Genomic DNA, 14,496 nt, shown 5'->3' with positions numbered 1-14,496 from the left:
CACTGAACAGATGAAGGCTATTAGACGTAGAAAACCGCATTGGTCTCCCCTACACACAAGCTACCGCTTTCCATGAATGTGAAAATAAAACTTGATGGTAGAATAGGATGACATGAGAATTTGTGCTACAAAGTTCAAAGTGCAGTGCATGCACTTCAAACTACATATAAAGCGCAAATGAAATATTTAGTATCACCACTGTCAGGCAGCTAGAAACCTTGTATGTCCAAAAGTTTACTTTTCAGGAAAAAAGCAGCCGTGTTCCAATGAATCCAGTGTATTGTTTATATCCACAGCTCTTGTTCATGTTTTTCATTGGTTATGTGTTAATAAATATAAACCACAGAGACACTAAAATAGCAACAATAGCTGCTCTACAAGCTCACAATGCAATGTGTTGTGAACTCAGCCATTTATTTTTGTTTTGTTCGACATTGTAGTATGAAGAATATGGCATTAATTTACAAAAAATAAAATAATACAATAAAATTGAAATATGGAGATACAGGGTTTCCGCCTGTCAGCTACTATATGGTACAAGCACTAGCTGTCCATGCATTATCACTCATTTAATCCTCTCTATGCTCGTCTGGGCTAATATTACTCACAACAGGGCTGTCTGGGGATTGTGTTGTGCTGTGTGATGTCATGGCCCACAGCGCCCAGCTGTGCAGGTGTAGGCCTGTCCTGGCCTGTGTTGTTGATTTAATCACATGTTCACAGGAGAACGTTAGGGTTAAAATCCACCAGCCCAGTGCACTGGTGTACTGGGTACATTTACTCAAGTACTGTACTCAAGTAAAACTTTTAGGTAGGCCTACATATTTACATAGGCCTACTTCTACTCCACTACATGTTTTTTTTTTTTTTAGTTACTAGATACTTTGCAGATTTAGATTGTTACAAAATATGCAGGCTACAAAATAGCCCTATTTTATACTTTGGCTTTTCGAAAATAGCAGATCTACAAACTCACAACACAGTGCATTGCAATGCATTGTGAGGATATAGATCTGCTATTATTTAGAAAAAATCAAACCTCGGTTCGAAGTGAAGCTGTGAATTTTTATTCTATTTGTTCTAGAGCTATGACATCTGTGTTCTAGATCTATACATTCTGTGTTCTAGATCTATACTTTCTATGTGCTTTAGTTCTATATTTTTATGAATTCTGAATGAACGAATGATTTTATCTGGAGGGTCAAATTGTCATGTGAAGCTTGACCAATCCTCAATCCTGAACGCACGGGACACACAAAGCCTCTCCTTGGAAGCGGCTTTCACCGCTTCAAAAATTTGAGTAATTTTACTTTTGTACTTTAAGTATGTTTTAATGCCAGTAGTTTTGTACTTTTACTCAAGTAACTTTGAATGCGGGCCTTTTACTTGTAACTGAGTGCTGTTATATTGTAGAATTTCTCCTCAACAAACTTTGAGCCGTTTGTGCCAAGATGTAGTAGGCCGTATCTAGGCCACGCTTCAGAGACCAAACATTTTTTGGGGACCGGCATTTTTTGGGGAACCGGACAAAGCCAGATGTTGGAGCTTAGCTCTTTCCAGGAGCACCGCTCAAAAAATCTCAGTACTTCTTCCACCACTGGCCCAGTGCATTATTTATGGGCAGGGCCTTGGTTTGGAATACACACATGGGGCTAAAGGCTAATGAACCGGCAGAAGTTGTTGACTCAGGGTTAAGCTAAACTTAACCCATATAGATATAAAAAGCTAGATACCTCATTCGCTTCTGCAATTCATCGGAGCGACCTGTAAAAAAGGATGCGGAGGGCACGCTGCCACTCAAAGTGGCTCTTTAACCCGCTTAAAGTCTGTGCTTTAACCTACCTATACGTTGTCATATAGTGAAAATTGCAGATCTACAAGCTTACATGACGCTGTGCAATGTGATGAATTGTGAGCTTGTTGCGACCGTAAGTCACATTTAGTATGGAAACCTGCAGATCATGTCCGTCCGTCATGCCTCATGTTACAGTCCAGATCCCTGATGTCATCAATATTCATGTCACACTCCAGATCCCTGATCAGTGTCAATATGATCAGTGTCAATATTAAGCATTCTTGGTGACGTCACCATCAACAAGTGTGACCTGATATAAATAACAGGGCACGCTCTGCTGGCGCACACGTAGGCCATACATGGCCATCTATGATGCCATCTCCATATTCGGATGCATGCACGCGCCCATGTGCAGTTGTGCACGCACACGCCCATGTGCGAAACCTCGCCCCAAGTGGTCTATGACGTCAGACATCTATGATGTCAGACGTCAGTTATCTCCATATTTGGGAGAATATGGCCACATATTGTCCAACATAAACAACCAACCAGGTCTGTGCATTTTTTGTGGTCAAAGTTGATCCCATGCCAAAGCGTCAGCGCTTGCCCAGCAGTCTGCTGTCACCCAGTTGGATGCCTACACACGCCCATGTGCACACGCCCATGTGTAGAATGTAGAATGTAATTTTTAAAGATATTCTTGGGGGCTTTTATACCTTAATTATAGTTTTTCAGTAGAGACAGACAAAATAGGGAGAGAGAGATGGAGGGAGACATGCAGCAAAGATTGTCGGGAACAGGACTCGAACCCGCAATGCGCTGTCGGGCTGTATTGGAGCCTAGGTGCCTGGACCGATACGCCAGCCGCCCAGGCTGTAGAATTACATATTAAACTAGACCAGGTCAACCTGGTTGTGCCAGACCCCGGTTCTGCCAACCCTCTGGGCCTATAAATTTAATGGTACATTTATAGGCTGTCTGTCCCTTTATAGGCTGTCTGTCCCTCCCTCATGTCATCATCATTTGTGACATCATTGTGACCAAATATGGAGAAAAGAGGGAGGGACAGACCGACAGACAAAGCCTTTTGCTTTGTCTGTCGGTCTGTCCCTCCCTCATGTCATTGTGATGACATGAAGGCTTTGTCTGTCGGTCTATCCCTCCCTCATGTCATCATCATGTCATCATCATGACCATCTATGGAGAAAAACCGGACAGACCGACATTTGCTTATGTAGGCCTACCCATTTCATGGGTCTGGCAAAAATCAAACCTCGGTTCGAAGTGAAGCGGTGAATTCTTATTCTATGTGTTCTAGAGCTATGAAATCTGTGTTCTAGATCTATATTAGATCTAGATACTAGATCTAGTTCTATACTTTTATGAATTCTGAATGCCAAATTGTCATGACCAATCCTCAATTCTGGATGCACGTTACACACAAAGCCACTCCTTGGAAGCGGCTTTCACCGCTTCAATAAATCACACCCAATGTGAAGTGAGCATGAGTGCCTTTTATGAGTTAATTTCATTAAGTGTCCCGCGAAGCTTGGCCAATGAGCCATGTGTGGGACGGACAATCGGACATACTTACAGTACAAACATACATAAAGGCCGGTACATACAGACAAAGCCATGTAGGAGCGGTTAGCACTGCTCAGAAAGTGGTAAAGTGAGCTACATTGAAAGGAAAGAAGCTTGTGACGAATGCAAATCAACCTCAAATTAGAGACTGGACTATGTAGAATGAAATGAATGGTGGTTAGTCTAAAGCCGGGTTCCCCAATTAGTTTTCCCCAAGGGCCAAATCATGTCTAGGGTACCAAGCCGAGGGCCACAACTTTGCAGGGGCCGACGATGGCGTTCCTGACTGTTCGGATATCGTCGTTGTTTAGGCAATGAGGCCTGGGCCACGTCCAGGCACCTAGGCTGGTAATCCAGCCTTGCAGCGTCGCAGGTTCGAGTCCCGATCCTGACGACCTTTGCTGCGTGTCACCCCCCCCCATCTCTCTCCCCGTTTCCTGTCAGCCTACTGTACACCTATCAATAAAAGGCTGAATTACTCGGTTAAATTTGACAGCTTCAAACTCAAAACAATTCTTAAGACTGTTATTTTTTCATGTAGAGAGGTCAATTTGTTACTTTTCCGTTTTCATTGTTTATCTATTTATATTGTAGTTTTGTGGTAGTTCTTGAACGTCCAAGCAATTGTGGAGTGGAAATAAACAAATAAACCCCAAGTTAAAAATCTTTCTAAACGTAATGTACCGCAATCCAGGCATAACACAATTTGTTCTGTTTATTGAAACACTATTTTAACTCCAGTAATCAGACACAAATTAATTTAGGGTGGAACACACCACTGGTTGGTTACTCTAAGATAATTTGTGTCTGAATGCTATATTAGCCTTATAGTCTTGTTAGTTTTAATTTGTATTCTCCCAATTGTGTCAGCTTGAGAAATATGCAAGTAATATGAGTCTGGTTGTATTGTGCAGGCTGGTAAAACAAAATGTCTGGATGAAAAATGTTAGCTTTTGTTTCCCATATGGTACCTGACTTTGGCTGGTGTACTCCTGTAATTAAATGGCAGAACATGGCACTTACACTGTCAGGATTAGTGTTTGTACCATCAGTGGGGCCACAACTGCTTTGCCCCTCTTGTATTGTATATCACTACTTTAGAAGGAGCACCCACAAAAGAATCTTAGTATAGAGTTAAAAGCTTTGTTCACTGCTACTGTACCTTCACCTCCCTTCAACCGCAGACCCGTCTTTACAGCTAAACCTCACCAAAGTTTGAGAACAGCTGTCCATCTTACTGGGCATATCTGTTTCGGGAATAACAGCTTTTCAGGTACACAAGACATTATTTAGACTTCAAAAGGACCGTCCTATAAATCTGTATGCTCTGTGTATTTTATCTTATCTTATGCAAACCATGTGGTTTAGCCCACACTTTATAAAGTACAGTGGTATCTGTTTTAAATCTTGCTTTGTCTGTCTTTTGGGTTCATGTGCGAAATTAAGTTCATATACTAGTTTATGTAATTTGTGGATCGAGGGCTGGAAACCACCCAGGTTATCTGAATTTGTTGTTTTTGGGGCCTGTTAACACATCGGATGCCCACGTGATCTCTCACGTTTAATTTGCTGGTGCCCATGGCAACGCGTCATTTTACCTACCGGCGAGAGTACTGGCGAGAAAAGTAATCAGAGTAAATGTAATCCGAGTATGTCCTGTTTATTTCGCGAAAATCTTTTCTTTCAGTCAGGACCGTTTTTTATAATTTCTAAGCCACAGTGTTTGTGTTACGGCATGTAGAAGAGGCTGCCGTTTTGAGAAAAAAATGAAAAAAGGAAGAGAATCCGGAGAAAACAGCACTTTTGTGCAGCCGGTAAACAGGAAGTCAACGAGCCACACAGCACGTCCGGGTGACGTAATTGCGCGCTGCATGTTGGGAAATGGAGTTGTTTAATCACTGCGGTAGCCAAGTGCAGTAGCTACAGTACAGTATAGTTTACTGTACAACGCGTCAAACGCGTCGTTGGGCACTCGTAAAGATCAAAGAGATTGACGCGTAGACACCACGTGGGCACCCGATGTGTTAATAGAAAGGATTTATTTTTTATTGCATTTACAGTTGTCTTTCAACACTCCTTGCTTTTATATGAAATGCAAAGGCTCTCGTTACAAGCTTTGACTTGACTTCTGTGGTGACAAGCCAAGTAACAGACACTAAGCTTTTGTCTATACCCTTCTGCAGGCACGTGCACACATAGACATCAAAGGGGGCTTAAGCCCCTGCCCTTTTATCCGTCCGTAAAAAGTGCCCTCTCCAGACCATGAATGCAGTTTTTACTATGGTGAAAGAAATGCAAATGCCCCATTTCCATGCCATACCTGAAGGCAGCATTCAGGAGAATTGCCTTGTCCAAACTTTCCTGAACTTGAATGCAGCGTCTTATGTCGAACGAATTGCCCTCGATCTCTGTGTAGAAATTCATGCCGTTACTCCACATCTCCTGTATTTACTTGATTATGATTAGTTCAATGTGGTATCAAGTACCGAAAATAGCCGACCTCCAAGCTTGGATGTCTGCTATTTTCGCTATTCTCACCAAAAGGACCTTTTGGGAATTTCAGCCCCTGCCTCTCTAAAATTCTCTCCACGTCTCTGCCCTTCTGATTTAATCTAGCACCTGTTTGCCTATGAAAAGCTTCAAGAAGGGCCCTTTGATATAGGGGCTGTGTGTGTGTGTGTGTGTGTGTGTGTGTGTGTGTGTGTGTGTGTGTGTGTGTGTGTGTGTGTGTGTGTGTGTGTGTGTGTGTGTGTGTGTGTGTGTGTGTGTGTGTGTGTGTGTGTGTGTGTGTGTGTGTGTGTGTGTGTGTGTGTGTGTGTGTGAGTGAGTGTGTGTGGCTTGCGTGCATGCCTCCGCTTAATCCTCCATCTCTAGATCCCATGTTATCAGTTAAAGGATAGGCATCAACTAATCCATGCTACAGGGGTGGCCATTAGCCCTTGATTTTCTTCGGAATATATCACTTAAGATAGTATATAGAATAGCTATAGGGACACTCAACATGGTTTAAGCGTGTCACCTCAAAGGCAGTTTTACTTTTCCCCTGTTTGCTATAGTTTTTAGAGTCAACACGTGATATAAAGAATAGACCATTTGACTATTTAGAGCCGATGCTGTGCTAAAAGCATGCTGTTTTAGACTTTGAGTGTTCTCTGCCCTTGTCGCAGAGAGAAAAGAAGATCCATACAGGGACTAAATATAGAACAAAACCAGCCATTGAGAACACATTATATATGTGTCATGGTCCTTGACTTCTTTTTATTTCGCCCTTCCCCATTAAATATTCCAGGCATCAGCGTTATTGAAGCCCTCTGTCTTGTGAAAAGCCTTTGCCCTTGTGGGTCTAGATTGGATGTGGATGAATTTTCATATATAAATATAAATATACATATTTTCAATATTATGTTGTATATAAAACATACACTTGATTATATGTAACCGAAGGTGTTCCCATTGGGTTTCAATGGATAGGACAGGGCATATACTGTAGAAAAAGATTGTTGTGCTGTAGCTCCCTTTCCTACAACATTAAGTGCTGTGCCATTGCAGCCTGTTTGCAGCAGCTTGTGCATGTGCGTGTGTGCGTGTGCACGTGCATGTGTGCGTGTGTGTGTGTGTGTGCATGGCATAGTGGAATAGTGCATTGGAATGATATGAGGCTGCACTGCACATATAGCCTACAAAAGTGGCCGCAATGTGCTTGGGTGTGAGTCGCTGGCATTCTCTCTCAACTCACATTTCTTGAGCATGCTTAATTTGAACCTGCAGGTGTGAGCCGTTAGAATCCCAATTGCTAGGACTGTGCCACGGCATAGGTTAAGACAAGTAGGTTGAAGTAGGGCTGGGCAATTAACCGAAAATATATAAAGAATTATATTTAAAACTAATAATTAGAATAATAAATGAATAATCAGGAAGCAAGGTTTTTTGTGTATTTTATTATTTCCTTGTATATAAACCAATTGACACTAAATTATTATTATTATTTCTTTTTTTAATAATCCATTAAATCGATCAGTCCGAATGGTTGTGTACAGAAATAGTGAAAATAGCTCATCTACAAGCTCACAATGCGTCGCTACGTGCTGTGTGGTGAGATTGTAGCTCTGCTATTTTCACTATTTATTTTAAATAATTGTTTTTAATCATAATTGAGGCTAAAGTAATCGGGATATGGATTTGAAGTTATATCGCCCAGCCCTAGGCTGAAGTAAGTGTGTGCTCTGTGCTTCAACTAATGTACAAATCTAAGTTCTTCAAGATCATTTCCATGCAAATGCACGATAATTAGAATTAGAAGATAGAATATATCAGAATATATTCTCTATACATTTTTTGCACATGTCTCCAGTGAAATTGCAAAAAAACATTTCACTGGCTATCGATGTTGAGCAAGCCCTTCTTAAATAGATTAATCATAACTACTCTATAGGCTACTAATAGGCTGGCTCTCCACATCAAAGGACTTAGAGATTATATTACATATTTATCATTCTATTTGATCTTTCACTGGAAATTGCAAACGTAACATGATACACTTTATATAGGAATATCTTCTCAAATGTTGCAGTATAGTTCGGATCCTTGCTGGCTTGCACAGTAAATCAACATAATTTGTGGCTATGTTTGTGGTTTTGAAACATGATTAGGGCTTGGCAATATGGACAAAATAAAATATCACATATCTTTGACCAAATGCCTTTCGATGTCATGGGTAATGCATTCTCTGCAATGTACTAATGCTTAATTTAGGCCTTGTTTACAAATGTGCTGAAAAAAAAGCTGATCTTTAGATTGGCTGGACTTTCAGTGTGCAACACCGCTCTACGGTGAAGTATAAATCAGGCTTAAATATTGTAGGTTTCTTCTCATGGTGAATCTTTTGTCTGAACTATGCTGTTCAGCTCTGTAGTGAAATATCAGCACGTACAGTACAATAGAGGACAGTGCAGTTGATGTACAGAGACAGTCAGTGTGGTTAGTCTCGCGTGGCCAGACTGTTGCCTCCGCGATTTTCAAATGCTCCCGGCATACAGTCTGGGAGACGGAAGTTCTAACGATGAGTGCGAGATAAAGCGGATGTAACGCACAAATAACTGTAAACCTACCGTTGCTGTCACGTCTACCTCAGTGTTCATTTAACCACTTAAGCCCTATTTCATACATCACCAAAGACGGTTGTCTCTCAAAAAGGGGAAACATTGAAATTCAGGTGTCCCAAAGAGTGAAGGAGAGGTTAATGTGTGAGTAAAGGTCCATTCATGGTTCTCAGCAGTCCAGGTAAAAAACAAGACTTTGCCCCAGGTGAAGGAGTTTAGGTATCTCTGGTCTTGTTCACGAGTGAGGGGAGGACAGAGCAGGTTATCAGCTATAGAATCGAAGCAGCAGGAGCGGTATTGCAGTCGCTGTACTGCACTGTTGCGACAAAAAGAGAGCTGAGCCAGAAGGCAAAGCTCTCAATATACCTGGCAATATACCATGTACCTGGCAAAATACTTTATAAAAGTTAAGGACGTCCACAATTACAACACCAGAGGCAGCGCCACAGATCAGGTTCAACCCAAAGTAAACTCAAACAAAGGGTCCCTAGCATCCTTTAAAATCGCCCTGAAAAACGACTTACAGGCGGCAGCCATTCGCAACTGGCAATAACAAACCTAGCCCAGCCTCCCCTGACCCTTCTTTGTATTTACCTACTTTTTGCACTGTTTATTTTATTTTTATTTACTTTTTTTTTTAACTATATCTACTGCATAGTACTGTGTTCTATCCGTCTGTCATTCAATGTTATATGAGATACTTCAATGGTTTCCTATGGAAATAAGCTTAGTCTTTTCTAGGATCTCCTTTTAGTTGACCTCGTACCAGTGAACTGTACCGTCATGAAACTGTACCTTTTTCTATGCAAACTTCTAATAAAGTCTTCAATCAATCAATCAAAAACCTAGCCATCTTCTTCCGCGGGTGGTCGACCTCTCCCTTGGAGATAGGGTAAGAAGTTCAGTCATCCGCGAGAGACTCAGAGTAGAATCGCTTCTCCTTCACTTGGAAAGGAGCCAGCTTAGGTGGTTGGGGGCATCTAGTATGGATGCCTCCCGAGAGTTAGCCTAGTAAGCTGACTCCTCCCATGAAGGCAGGAAGAGACTGGTTTACGAGGCTACCTAGGGAGGTCCTCGCTGCACGTCCCACTGGGAGGAGACCCCCTGGCAGACCAAGGACCGGATGGGGGGGATTATATCGCCACAAGATCTGGCCTTAGAACGCCTCTGGATCTCCCAGTAGTGGCTAATTTGCTACGTTTCTTGGGCAAAGGGTCTGGAGCTCTCTGCTGGAACTGTTACCCTCACAACTTGATTCCGGATGAAGCGGTTGAAGATGGATTAATGGATAGAGGTGTATGTTGGAGAATGTTGGCATATATTGTAGGCTTATTACATGATAATGTAGCATTATCACTGATAGCTGAGTGGTTAGTGTCCATACCTAGGACTCCGGAGGTCCCAGAGGTCGCAGGTGAATTTCCCTTGTGGGATGATGTAGGTAAATTCTTCTTCTTCTTAGGTGTGGCAGCTTAGTACATAAAATGGCGACTGCAATGTTATAGCCATAAAACTCCAATACACAAGCACACCACCTGTGACAGGATACTTGACTTTTGCTAGGTTGAGTGTTCCTGAGGTTTGGTCAGAAAGAGATTGCTGTCTGTTTGATCTGATCATAGCCCTGTAAATGGATATCTACTTTAACCTAAATAGCAACCAGCCACTATGGGGAATCCCTCCATGTGTCTGCACTAGAGATGGGATTTATGGCTCTTTAAAGTGAGCTGGATCTCTGGGATCCGTTCCTTTCAAAGGGCCGTTCAAAAGACTTGCTCATTTTAGTTACTCGTTACTTTGTAGATTTTGATTATAATTACAAATCAATTCAACCCTATATACATTTCTGCCATATATACGTTTACGCCATTTGAAAATAGCCGATCTACAAGCATTGCGCGGCACATTGTGAGCTTGTAGATCTGCTATTTTCAAATGATTTTTCTAAATTATATTCATTGGAAAACCTGTGAAATAGGACATTCTGCATACATTTTGATACCAAAACCTTTGTACTTTTACTCAAGTACATTTGAATTCCGAACTTCTACTTGTGGCAGAGTATTTCCACGTTGCGGTATTGATTGCGACCGTAGGTCGCACTTACTACAGAAAGCTGCTCGAGGTGTCCGTCCGTCCGTCCGTCCGTCCGTCCGTCACACACGTCACACGTCACACTTTTGCCCTGCTCATATCTCCGCAACCGTTGCCCCGATCCATGCCAGATTTTGCACACATACTCCTTACCTGCCAAACTACAACCTCCAAGGACCCCCGGAGCTCCAGGGACCCCCAGCTCCCTCGGGGACCCCCAAGTGTAAAAAATGAGCACATGTGCAAAAATTACCAAATGACCACCCCAACGGGGCTGCTCACGGGGCATTCCCGGGGACCACCCACTCCTGGTGCTCCAGAACAGATGCAAAAGTGGTGGCGCCCCCAGTGGAGGACCCCCTGCCACTGCAGCTCACATAAAATGCCGTAACTCGGGCTAGGAGCGACCGGGAGAGCCGGGGCCGGTACCTATTCGTCCGCCTTGGCGGCGCGGAGACCCCACCCCTCATTTCTCACATGGCCCTCTAGCGCCACCATGAGGCCGATTCAGATTTTGCCCTAAAATCACGAAAATCACTACACAGTATGTCTACACTCATGTCATCAACATGGATCAGGAAGATTTTGGAAAAACACATTTTTGCTCTATTTGTGGAGATAAGTGACCTACGGTCGCTTATCTCCCGATTAGGGAGTCTTACTGGTACTTTTAATTAAGTAAAGAATGTGAGTTATTTTTACACCACTGTTCATTAGAAAGGAACAGCTCCCTATACTGCAAACCGGATCCCATCGTTCATTTCAAAGAGCCATTCAAAAGACTTGATTCTTTCGCAAACGTCCCACCTCTATTCTACACTTCTTCTGGTCTCAGTCTGACTGAAACCCCCATCACAAAGACCCTCCAGGTCAATGATACTCAACGGGCCTGCACTGTGCCACTCGTCAAGTTGTGCTGCAGGCCTAATTCTCTGCTTTGATGATATACTCCGTCACTTCAAAAGATATCATTTTCATTCTTTGTAATGCGTGGTGCCTTGGCAAAATTCCTTTTTTATTTGTAGCTCACAGACTGCATTGTTCATCGTTGCTTTGTATTTGCCCTCCAGCAAAGACATGAATGTGTAATACCAAATACACGTTTTGCATGCTTGAAAAACTAAATGGAACTGTCATGAAATTACAATAAACGGATGACATTGTAGTAGATTTGTTTTTTCCTATGAAATGGCAATTCAGCATTTCTGTGAATGCCGAAAGGCCACATGAAAATGGGCTATCGCATCCTTACCCTCACCATGTTATTTTTCCCTCGCTGTCCTATTAGAATAAAGCATACAAAAGCATTAAAATACTGTAATTATTATGTAAAAAAAAGAAGCTGAATCATCTCCTCACATGTTATATGAGTAGACCAACATGAAACAACCTTCTTGGATTTCTCGAGACTTTGCTTTGATTGTAGTAGTAACCCAAGGTTACGCTGAGGTCAATGTCATCTGATAATAAGGTGTTGTATTTCACAGCCTACATGTCCTGATTCTCCTGTGCCCGTATCTTGAAAGCAGGTCATGATGGATGTTGCTAAGTAAACAGGGGTTCTATGCACTGTTTTGGCTTTGAAGTGGGCTCCTCTGAAGCACTTATGTAGATGTTGTGTATCGTTATTACTTACACTCTCTTGATGCGTTTGTTTTATGGGTTTTGAGGACTTTGCTGCTTACTTCTGTCATGTTGGTACTTTCTTTGTACTTATCTGTAGGTTGGTATTACCATGCTGGTAAACACCGGCACTATGCACCGATGGGTAACCGCAGCTCCACTTGATCTGGGCACTTAAAAAGACAAAACAGAAATAGTGCATACCGGTAGATGCTGTATTGAACTTGCCACTGCTTTCTTTTAGGATACAAAACAACTCATTGTAACCCTGATAGGGTCATGCAGCTGGATGCTTACGTGGCCTTTAATGTATAGTCAACCACTGTGTGCTTTTGTCAGCTTGAGTGCCACTTAAGTGGCAACATCAAAGCTTTTAGAAATGCTTGACTCACCTACTGCCGACATACTGTACATAATTCTTCAAGTGGTGTAGTAGTATCTGGGTTGAGTGAGCAAATCACACCAGAAACGTACTCCCTCGTGTTCAGTGGAAAACGTCTTTGTTCCTCCATAGGCCCTGCCGGTGAAACTCCTCGCTGTCAGGTGATTCAGGGGAGACACGTGGTCGTCTATACACTCCCCAAGACCAAACCATATAGGTCAGCAGTGACATGGGGACTACATGGGGTAATTGCGGAATTGGCATATCAAATATATTGTGGAATATATTCCTGTTCCTGGATAATTGCGACCATAGGTCGCAGTTTACTATCAGAACCGCCACAGCTTGTCCGTAGACGTCCGTCCGGACGGGTAACGCCTGACACTGTGGTTCCCCTGACACATCACTGTGACATCACAGGTGACATCACAGTGATGTCAGATACTCCGAGCAGGGATCTCCATATATGGGCTTAAACCGGTGACATCACAGTGATGTCAGATACTCAGAGCAGGGATCTCCATATATGGGCATAAAAGGGATTCTGTTAGGGATCTCCATATATGGGCGTAAAAGGGATTGTATCCCAGATGATGCCCTGTTAGAAGAAACACAATAACAGAATCCATATATGGCCAAGACGAGTTGCCGCAATCTTGGCGTCTTACTGGTATACAGTACTGATAACTTCATTAGTCATCTTTGGCTGAATGTCACCACTTCCTTTATACATCGTTAACTGAAAACCGGCACATCTCGTAGAGTCGTAACGCCTCAATATCAATGTCACATTGTTGTGACATCGTTGACAGTGTGACATCACACTGTTGTGACATAAAACCCTGGTTATCCGTGACATCACATTGTGACATCACATTCCATCTTTGTCCCTTGTATGCCCATATAACGAGTAACCGAGTATAAGCATGGCTGGGGTCTCACAGCCCACAACTCCAACTTTTGCACACAGATAGCTCAGACTTTTGCCTATGTTCTTAGCTGCTTCCCCTGCCATTACTGTACTTGCTCAATGTACAGTTGTATGATTTTTTTTTTGTAGAACCGCTGATCCAACCAATATGCCCATATCTGGATCATGGATCTCCATACATGGGTATCATGGATCTCCATATATGGGTAACTGGTCCGATATATATTAATAATAAATTCCGTCCTGTGTGACCTCGCCCTCTGCGAAAGGTTGCGGTCGCATTTCACCACTTAGGCGTCTTACCAGGATTTGTATTGAATAATTACCCAAAGCCAATAGCCTGTTTCTTAACCTAATGATAGTAAGAGACTTGATGATATCATACAGTACGGACGGGTGCAATTGGAAGGAACATCTAATTTGGAATACAATGGGGTATTTAGATTTGCATGCTATATGGTGTATATGCATTCATGCATGGATGTGTAATTATGCCATGCAGTGGCATTATTGAACCTGCACGGCTAAAGGGAGCGTGCCGTGAAGATGGGGGAGCTCAACTTAGAAAGCATCACTGAAGGCTCATCCAGACAGTCATCTCAGCTAATCCTAGCAGGTTGGGTCCTGCGTTGTCAAAATAAATCTTCTCGTTGAGCGATTTCAGTAAACACCGGATATGCTCGACACGGGGAGGTGCGAGCACCACAAGGCCCTTTTCCAACAGATGGTCAGAAAATAGAGCGACCAGCCTGGAGCTCATCATGAAACACTTTGACACATTCCTTTGACACAGTCTCTGTGTCAAAAAGCATCCATCTGATGAGTCACTTGCAAATGTCTACTGTACAGTAGGTACCGTAAGCTTTGTTGTCATTTGATGTCTCTGAGGTGTTGTACCACAGATCTCCAGCTGGGATGACACACTGTCAAGTAGAGTTTGATCATGAACAATGAGGACCAATCACTGACTGTGGTTACATTACTTTAT

Source organism: Nannobrachium achirus (assembly GCF_963921795.1).
Source record: "Nannobrachium achirus genome assembly, chromosome: 11".
NCBI classification, from domain to species: Eukaryota; Metazoa; Chordata; class Actinopteri; order Myctophiformes; family Myctophidae; genus Nannobrachium; species Nannobrachium achirus.
This window is presented reverse-complemented; position numbering follows the sequence as displayed.